Genomic DNA, 9,774 nt, shown 5'->3' on the forward strand with positions numbered 1-9,774 from the left:
AAAATGTTTCTGATGGACTTGTTCTCGAGCCACTTCTTGGTGGTCTTTGCAGAGTTAGCAGGAGCATTGTCTTGTTGAAAAGAACATCTGATCGTTTCTCTCTAGAAAACAACTTTTCACCTGTAAGAAGCCTTTCGGCAATATCCCAAAGCATTAAACTGGATTTTCAGAGTGGAGCAGCTCACCAGTACTAGCAGCTGAAAAGGCTCCTCAGACCGTGACACACCGTGACACGCCGTGACCGCGACGCTTAACTGTGGTAGAGATGCCTTCACTACTGTATTTCTGACCAGATCTTCGAAGACACCTCTCTGGAGCATCACCACCAGAGCAAGTCCACACAACTCCGCTGAGACAAACTTTTCCATATTCTGACAAAACCTTCATTTAAAAAGTTTTTGGTTTAAACGCGCGTTGTGAGTTTTCAGTGGTCGCATCTGGGATAGAACTGTTCGCTTGAAAGATTCGATGATTAGCTTTTCATTTCCTCTGCTCCACCAGACGGAGTGAATGGAGTCCTATTACTTGAAAAAAAGTAGGAGGTCTGAACAATTCGGGGTGTTTGGGAACAAAAACAAAATCGGAGGAGTCATTTCATAAAAAGCTGGCTCAATACATGTCCCAGTTTCAAAAAAGGATCCTATCAATATAATATTATCTATTAGTCATGGTAACATCTCGTTTTTTGGGGCCTTTTGGAAGTGGGGGGGGGCATGGGGGTGCATGGGGGGGGGGCTTGGAGGCGGAAACTCATCCCATTATATTCTACGAACAATCAGCTCTTTACTGGAGGACCTCGTTCCTCCTTTCACAGATGATGGTTTTTACGAGCACACACACACACACACACACACACACACACACACACACACCCTAGCCCCACCCACCACTCGTGAAAGGCAGTAAATTGAACCCACACAAAAACAAGGCTGTGCTTTTACGAGAGCGAGAACAAGTGTAGTGTGCCATGACCCCCCATCTGTGCTGCGTTCACCGTTCCCGAGGGTGCCGCTGGTTCAGAGTTGCAGCGCAAGCCGAGCACGTTCCTCGCTCCTGTCGTGATGAAAGATCTCACATTCGTCTCACGTCCTGCACATGCGGACTGCTCGTGGCAACTCGAGTTCAAATCCAAGCTGCTTCCCGATCGTGTCCGAGAAGCAGGATGCTGGGAATAGAAAAGCGCTGTGCTGCTGATCCTGTCCAATATATTCCGTCCACGGAAATGGAGATTTGAAAGAACCGAAGTTTGAGAGAAAAACCACACACCTTGAAGCTCCACCTTCTTCCTACTTGGTTAACTTCCTATAAACCATCATCACCACCACCACCACCTCCTCCTCCTCCTCCAGGTCTCCTCAAAACTATTCAACACATCGTTGGCGTAAAGAAGAATCCGAAAACTTCTGATAAAGTAACAGCTTTACCTCGGACTGTTACAAAGCGCTGACACTGGAGACTCCTTCCGTAAACGTTACATAAACGTCTCCTTGCGGAAAACTTCCCCATATTCATGATTACTCACGTTTATTTTCTATCCGTATATGTGGAGCATCCGCTGTATCCACAAGTCCCTGTGAATGAGCCGTTACCATAGAAACGATAATGTACTGGAACGAGCGTGTTAATATTAACCCTGTACCGCATGAATTATTACATTTACATAAAAAAAAATGTTTTATGTATTTCTAATATTTGAATTAGTAATAAAAATATATTTTTTTAAAAATGTAAAAAAAAAAAATTGGGAGGAGGGTAGTTGGGAAATTGTTGCCGTATGGCAACAATGTGCAATGGTGGAAAGTATCATATTGTCAAAAATATACCCGTGATTTGTAACTGCTCTACTGTCAGAGCTTCTGTTATAGAAAATTAATCAACACCTTCTGACCAATCAGATTAGAGAAATTAACGGCGGTATTATTATCCTTGGCCTGTGACCTGTAACGTTTATGAATTATGATAATAAATAAAATTTAAAAAAATAGAATTTGTATACAACGACAGAGGTGCCAATATTTACGGTTCAGCCATTTTTTTAAATACAAGTTTTTGACCCCTTGCTACGACAATGCAGAAATTCTCTGCTTTATCAGCGAAAACAAACAAGGCGATTCACAGAACGGGAAAGGGCGTGTGACGTGAAAACTGCGCATTTGTGAGCCGATAGAAAACAAGAAGGCGGGGCTGTGAGCTCTTCGAATGGTAAAAGCGCAGGACTGGATGTGCTGTTTATGGTTTAGCGCTGTTAGCATGGAACATCTCGTCTGATGTACCGTACGCTGGGATTTTCCCGTTGAAAGCTCTGAGACAAAACAGTGGCTAGTGATGCAGATTGTTTAACCGGTAGACGAGTCGTCATTCAGTTCTGTCATTCATCCAAACGCTTACGTCTGGGCAATACTCAAAAACGATACGCAAACTCCTCAAAGCATGTCCCTTCATACAAAAGCTTTCGCTATGTCTAGATTGAATTTATCAGCATCTGAATCACTTTTGAAACACAAGGACATGGAGAACACGCTTCCTCCGCACTGCACAATGCCGCTGTCCCAGGCTCGCGGTGCTGTTCACGGTCACCAATTCATGAGATGAGTCTTATATATTTATATATATAGGTGTGTGTGTGTGTGTGTGTGTGTGTGTTAGAGAAATGAATTGTTTCTTGTGCTTAGTGCATTTTGAAACTATTTCTATTCACATACGGATCTTCGTATCTTACATTACACTACATTAACGGCATTTAGCAGACATGCTTATCCAGAGCGACTTACAGTTATCTCATTTATACAACTGAGCAGTTGAGGGTTAAGGGCCTTGCTCAAGGGCTCAACAGTGGCAGCTTGGCAGTGCTTGAACTCTTGACCTTCTGATCAGTAACCCAGAGCATTTAACCACTGCTGCCACCACTGCTGCCACCATTGCCCCACTGCTGCCACCATTGCCCCACTGCTGTCACCATTGCCCCACTGCTGCCACCGCTGCCGCCACCACTGTCCCACTGCTGCCACCACTGCCCCACTGCTGCCATCACTGCTGCCACCATTGCCCCACTACTGCCACCATTGCCCCACTGCTGCCACCACTGTTGCCACCACTGCTGCCACCATTGCCCCACTGCTGCCACCGCTGCCGCCACCGTTGCCCCACTGCTGCCACCATTGCCCCACTGCTGCCACCACTGCTGCCACCATTGCCCCACTACTGCCACCATTGCCCACTGCTGCCACCACTGCCGCCACCACTGCCCCACTGCTGCCACCACTGCCCCACTGCTGCCACCACTGCCCCACTGCTGCCACCATAGCCCCACTGTAGCATGACACGTGGTTCGTATTCTCACCGGATGACCTACCACACAGTTTTGAATCACCGAAAAATCAGAGATTAGATCAGTACACCATATTTTTTACTGACCCTCAACGTCCTTAAACTCTTTTTTAAATAGAAAAAGAAAAAGACACTAGAAAAAGAATAGACACTAGAATAGACAATGTTATTGGCTACTCCTCCAAGGATCATGCACGGACAGCGTTTTCTTTCTTGCCTGTGAATAGCGAAGCGACCCTGGATTTTGTAATATCAGGTTCCAACGCCATCCAGTTCTCCAGTGTCCAGTTTTCTTATGGGCCTTGGACCCCTTTTCTTCAAACCTATTATACTTCTCTTCGATTCATATTGCCAATTAGAAATGTTCTTTTTAAGAGTCTGGAGCTGCTCTCTGAGAAGTAAGGGTAGGCAAAGTCTTTCAGAAAAGGAAGAAAAAGAAAAAGAAAAAAGAAAAAAGATTACCCTAATCATCTAGAATTCTTCTATGAGCAGGTGACCTCATGCGAGGTTTTTCATTATGAACTTTTCTTCAGTAATCCGGCCGCGCATTCTCCTTCCCCGGCGAGTTCGATAAGAAAGAAGGAGGGAGGAAGAAAAAATGTAAAAGATGTAAATAACTCAGACGGGAGACTAAATCCACACCGCATGCCTTCCGTGTAGAACAACCGGCTTCCGTTGGATCCAGAACATACCAAAATGTACAGCTCTGTGGGGTTTATTTATTTATTTATTTATTTATTTATTTGTATATCTTGTTAGTTCCCGTAGAAAGAGTACAATAAAAAAACCCCTCTTTTTAATAAATCTACAGCCCGTCGTTATAGATCACCGTGTAAACAAATTTCACCGGCATACGGAAAGCGCGACGGTGCGAGAAGAAAAGTGAGAAACGTGGGACGACGGGCAGAGAAGAAGCGAACGCAGGCGAGTTCAGAGATTAAGAAGGAGAAAGGGATCGCATGGAAAAAAGGAGAACAGATGCACAGGGAGAAAATACCATACAGGACGTGAGACGGAGAGAAGGAACGAAGGATAGGAGGACTGAAAGAGGAAGAAAAAAACCTGATTTCATGCAGACGGTGTAAAAAATATACATATATTAAAGAGGCTGGAATAGTGAATGCTAACCCCGCCCCCTTACGTTAACCGTAACTTCCATACAAATTGCAAATTTGTATAAATAGGCAATTTTGTTGTTTGTGTTTGGCATATATATATATATATATATATATATATATATATATATAAATCATATACATCCTTCTCATCCAACCGTACTGGTTAGAACGTCGGTTTGAGTAGGTCCCTTCCCCTAAATGGGCGTAGGAGAACTGGACGTAAAGAGAGGGAGCTTGAGATACAGAATGTGAGTAATAGAGGAAGGAAGAGGAGAGACTGAAAGAGAGAAAAGATACGAAATGGAGGTGGAGATGCAAAGAAGAACGAGAAGAAGCCGAGATGAGGAGAGGTCTGTTTGTTCATTAGTCTCGGTCTAACGGTTTCTCTTACGAGCTGCTCGGGTTTCGGCTCATCTGCATGAAGGCGGCCATGTCGAGTCCCCAGCCCCGGCCCGAGAAGCCTCCTAATGAGCGAGCCCGGGTTGGGTTACATTACTGAAACCCCCCGGCAGCACGAGCCTATCGATCAGGTTTACCCCAGTGAGTTTCACTATCACCGCCTGTTAGCTGCTCCGAATATTACGATTTGGGTGTCGATGAGGGGGTTTTTTTTCTCCCTCCTTTTACAATAGAGATGCGAATGGAAAATAAGGTTTGAGAGGTGGAAGAAAAAAAAAAAACAACAACAACCCCAGACTGGAAATGGAGACGGCTAAATCCTACACTCCTCTGGCGTGGCGTATCGATCTTAGGAGGGTTGTTTTTTTGTCACTAACCTACGAAAACATCTTTGAGTCACCGTTTTAATGGTTCTTCTTTGGAGATTTTGTATGAGTCAAAGGTTTTGGACACAATTTCTCCACATTTTAGAAGATTATTCACCCATTTGGTTCAGGAGTATAGCGAAAATAGCGCTGTTTAAAATCAGAGCCTGTGTTGATGGCACTAACACGTTTCGTACCTAGTTTTATCCTTTTATTTATTCCAAATCGCAGCTCTTTTCTTGCGTTCTACAACTTGCTGTGATTGAATGATGGAAAAAGCTGGTTTTTGTGTGGTTGTTTTTTTTGTTTTTTTTAGTGGAGTGTACTGGGCGTTGGTGAATAGCCATAATTACCAATGAGCAATGAAAATGACTGACTGCATTCACAGTCCTGCTCTAAGTGTAATAAAAACTGAAAACAGAGAAACACAATGCAGAAGGCTGTCCTGAGCTTTTCATATACAGTGAGGTGCATAAGTATTCACCCCCCTCCCCCTTCCCCCTTCCCCACACTCCAACATATTTCTATTTCCTCCATTTGGTAGTGCGGCAGTCTGGAATAGATTTAAATCGGGATTATATGTTACAAATCTAAACAAAACGGCCCGTAATATCGATGTAGATCACTTATAAATAAAATGTAACGGGTCGTAGAAGGATTCACTTCCCCGGTTGGTGTAAAAACCATCATTATAGAACACCGTGGATGGTTATAGTACATATGACCCTTATTATAAATATGGAAAATGGCCCAGGTTTGCAAACAAACAAACGCAATGTGATTGGATTTCATTCAGCGTCATGCGAATTAAGTCAGAAGGAAAGATAGAAAGGCTAACGCTTTGTTTGTAAACGGCTAAATATGAGACGATCCATAATAATAATAATAATAATAATAATAATAATAATAATACAAGAGAAATAGGGGAAGGTGAAAACCAGGAAAAACAGGAAACCTGTGTGCACAAACGTGACGTATAGAATTGCAGGTTCAATCCATAGTTCAATGTGAAGAATGGAGGCCTGCGATCATGAGCCCCGCCCCCAAACAAGCCCAGAATCAGTCCTGAGCATTCGGACTGAGAGTGTGAAAACGGCAGATGGTTCCGAAACAAAGACATAAAGCGTGATGAGACTGTGTAATGAGACGAAGAAAGAGCCGGGTATAAACAGACAAACTGATTAGAGATAAACACAGAACAGGTGAACACATTAGGATAATCAACCTGGGGTGGAGACAGGACGAGGGCCAAAACAAGGGGCACATGGCAAAACAAAACAAAAGCACACGGACCACAAGCAGAACCGTGCAGCGCACTGAGAGGTGAGTTCATGGAAATGGGTGGGTTCCGGCACACGTTTGCAGAGAACAGCACTAAACCGTAACATTTCTCACACCTCAGTTACCCAGCAGAGCTTTTACACATCAGTGAAGCGAACGTCCAGCGGCGGCATGACCTGCGCAGGAGCGCTTATTAACCACTGCAGAGGGAAAAACCTTGTACTTGTTCCAGAAGAGCTCTTACACTGGTCCCGAGTTCTGCAGCAGGACATTAAATCGACAGGCTTTACGCCAAGCAAGGTTTTAATGTCGAGCAGACGCATGCTGCTCGTTCTGTTTTCCATAACATCGCCTATCAGACTACGAGATCTGGGAACGTTGTGCAAAACAATAGAGCAGTCAAGATGTCTGATCGGCTGACTCAGCACTTTAGGATCTCATTAGTGTGGCCTGAAATCATCAGGATCATCGAGCTGTGTGTCGAAGAGCGACACTGTGCTTTTAATTCTTTTGTTTACGCAAATAAATCCATACGAAATGCCATGACTGCTAATCCTGCACGCCGTACCCTAACCTTAACCATTTATCATTTTAATTCAAAGTGGCTTGTAGGGTCTTCTTACAAATGTGCGATCAGCAGACCGCATAGAGTACGCCAGGACTCTTACGGGTTCCTTCTGTCGGAAGCCTTTAAGGTTCGATGATTTCCTGTCAGAAAGGAACTCTTTTGGAAGATAAGAACCCTCTTAATCATCCTCTAAAGAACCCTGGATACGTTATTGCTCTTATTTTCTTCATAATCTCCAGAACGTCTCAGGTGTTTAACATTTAGCTCTTGGTAAGCTGTTCTTCAAGGGTTCTTTAAAGGTTATGACATGATTAAGGGTTCCTAAAAAGGGTTGTCTGGACATCCACCCTGCTACAGAACCTTTAAGGGTTCCCCCAGAGAGATAACCCAAGAACTCTTAAGGGTTCTAAAAGAGACTTTCAGTAAAGTAATGAAGTGTTTTATTATTGCCGTTGTCCATTCTGTTTCATTCGATTTGTTTCTATTTATTATGTGACAAAACATCAGTGTCGGTACTAGCAGAAGTACACAGTACTAAAAAAACGGTTCTTTAAGTGTTCACTGGATAATACCGGCGCCCCCACCCTTGAGTTTCTGATCGAGAAAACGTCCTTGCAAACGTTATCGGACACTTAATAACCCTCAGAGTGTACAGTCTTTAAAAGTCTGTCTGTGGGAAATCTTTAAAGGTGCTTTAACCGAGTTCTCCCTTTCAGGAGAAATCCCATGTAGAACCATTTTAGGAAGCCAAGAACCCTTGGAAGTTTTAACACATGCCGATTCATCGGATTCTCCTTTCCATTCAAACTCGTTGCACATGCTAAGAAAATTGACAAGCCTTAAGGGTTCTCCGAAGAAAGCTTCACCCATACATCCGTTTCCGATCAGAAAGTATCCCACGGACCCTTGAAGGACAAGGCGCCAGGTTGCCGTGAGATTCCAAACCGAATCGAAAGCGGATTTTTGTGGGAATTTTTTTGGGGGAAAAAAATTTAAAAAATCAAATAACTCTCAAGGCCCTGCAACGAAACCGCACGAGTACACGAGCGTACACACTCGACAAGACGATAAAGATAAACCAGAGGAAAGATCTGGAACGTCGTCGGGAACGTGTGCGCTGGAAGGAAACGGAGCATTTGTGTGAAATGAAAAGCACTCTTCCTGCACTGCGTTTCCTAAAGAAGAGAGTCCTTGACGCAGCAGGGAAATGATTAACCATCTTCTATCACGATCAAGCCTGTAGACGCACCCTGGGTTCCTTCTCGGAGTGGAGTCTGGTACTTTTATAATAAGCGGTTCTGAATAGAGGTTTGATTCGGAGCATCAATAAGCCAAACGCACCTTTGTGACTTCACCATGGCAGCGCACTGCATGTTTTTTTTTTGGTTTTTTTTTTCCTTCATGTTTTCTTTATCTGGAGTGCAATTTGTATAAAGAGCACATAGTTACGAGCCGTTCATATTTATACATTCTCAGAACATGAGTCACTAGCATTTCTTTGTTAGCTAGATAATAAATAGATATTGGATATTAATAAAAAAAAAAAAAAAAGACTATGATAAGAGCGTGAGCCGAGACTGAAACGCACTCTCCAGTCTGTGCTCGTGTTCAGCACGGTCGTTAGAGAGGAGGAATGTGGTGAGGACGAATAAAAGAGGAGGCCAGAGGAGGACAGAAAACATGAAGAAGTGAAAGAAGAGGAATTTCTGCTTTATAAAATATGCTGCTATAATGCTGAGCGGGAAAAAGATGCTTGCTTTTTTAAGTGTCTCCAATGCATCAACACCGAACCTATCGTTTATTTAGGGCATACTATAAGGAAGGAATAGAACGCACCACGTCATGCTTTTATAGGAAACTAATCAACATCCGGGGGGTATGATTATGAAGTATGAAGTTAGCATTCCTGTTGTGGCACAGCTGTTTCACATCGTGCTCACTCTAATACGGGATGCTCAAAACGTGTTGTTCTTAACGGATCGTCAACACGGTGACGTTTTCTGTAAGGAGAAATGTACCCATGTGGCGTTTATGGAAGGAGTCTCCAGTGTCAGCGCTTCAGGACATAGGAGTTTACGGTTTCTGTTCCAACACGACAAACGGCGCTTTTTTGTTTGTTTGTTTGTTTGTTTGTTTTTTTTGCTCTTATTAACTTTAAGAGAGGAAAAACGAGAGGTTCCTGAGGGAAGTGCTGTGGCGTAAGTGAGAAGATGTTTCATAGATGTTCCACAACATTAAGTGTAACTATAAATGGATAAAAATGTGAAACTATCACATCAGGTTTGGGCGTGATTTTCAAACTCGGTCGCTACAGAAGCAAAGTTTTTTATTATTTTTTTAATTCGTATACAGCACGTTCGCCTCAGACCTCCGGGGTCGGGGGTTCGAGTCCCACCGTGGCCCTGTGTGTGTGTGCGGAGTTTGCGTGTTCTCCCCGTGCTGAGGGGGTTTCCTCCGGGTACTCCGGTTTCCTCCCCCAGTCCAAAGACACGCATGGTAGGCTGATTGGCGTGTCTAAAGTGTCCGTAGTGTATGAATGGGTGTGTGAGTGTGTATGTGATTGTGCCCTGCGATGGATTGGCACCCTGTCCAGGGTGTACCCCGCCTTGTACCCCGTGCTCCCTGGGATAGGCTCCATGTTCCCCCTGACCCTGAAAAGGATAAGCGGTATAGAAGATGGATGGATGGATAATTCGTATACTCTTATTTATTAAAT

This window comes from Ictalurus furcatus, chromosome 23 (assembly GCF_023375685.1).
Source record: "Ictalurus furcatus strain D&B chromosome 23, Billie_1.0, whole genome shotgun sequence".
NCBI classification, from domain to species: Eukaryota; Metazoa; Chordata; class Actinopteri; order Siluriformes; family Ictaluridae; genus Ictalurus; species Ictalurus furcatus.